Here is an 884-nt window from a genome sequence, read left to right on the forward strand (position 1 = left end):
ATACATATCAGGAGTAGATAATAGGGAAGGAGTGTGACATCAATAAACAAGAGAAATTCGTCATTTACTAGCCTTATAATTTCTACGATTTACTACTCGTAACTCATCCAACTTGAGCTCAAATCGTACCCAGTACATTCGCCTAGCATCGTGCGAAATCGTTTCCTCGTATACACAAGCAATCCGGAGATACAGACTAAAACGTACGACACGATTATCCATTCTTTGGCCATCAATCCGAGCCGATTGCCCGCCTATATTCAAACAAAAGGCAGCTACTAACGCGCTATTGCTAACTCGGCGGGCAATGTGGCTCGCTGGGAGATTTTAGCCTGATCTGCTGCTGATTACGGTTGGCGTGCGTGCGTGGGGGCATGCCAGCTGTATGCCGGTATGCTGGTATGTAGCTGTGTAGCGGGTCATAGGTTATCTCGCCGAGTGTTGCATTGGTGCTTAATCTCCCAGCGAGCCACATGCCTCGCCGAGTTAGCAATAGCGCATTAGTAGTTGTCTTTTTTTATCAGTTGCATTTCGTTTCTGGGCAAGGTATTGTCGGTATGAGTATACATGTGCGTAGTAATATCCATGTACGTTTGCTTGGATTTTTAGAATGACCAGACGATGAAGATGGTGACCTGGTTGGATCTAACTCTAGAAACATCGCTGTGCCGCAGTCATTCACATATCTTACACCAGGTGGCAGTACAGTACAATTCACACTTTTAAGATAGCTTGAGGAGTGGATATGCTATTTCTCTTATGGCCATGGGCCGAGGTGGCAAAATCAGTCTAGAAAATGACTTTCGTTTGATACCTCATGGAACCAAGTTTAATTTTGGCTATAAGTTATATATATTATCCTGATAATAATTATCACCAATTGT

The sequence above is a fragment of the Priapulus caudatus genome, unplaced genomic scaffold, assembly GCF_000485595.1.
Source record: "Priapulus caudatus unplaced genomic scaffold, Priapulus_caudatus-5.0.1 Scaffold452, whole genome shotgun sequence".
Lineage (NCBI taxonomy): Eukaryota > Metazoa > Priapulida > Priapulimorpha > Priapulimorphida > Priapulidae > Priapulus > Priapulus caudatus.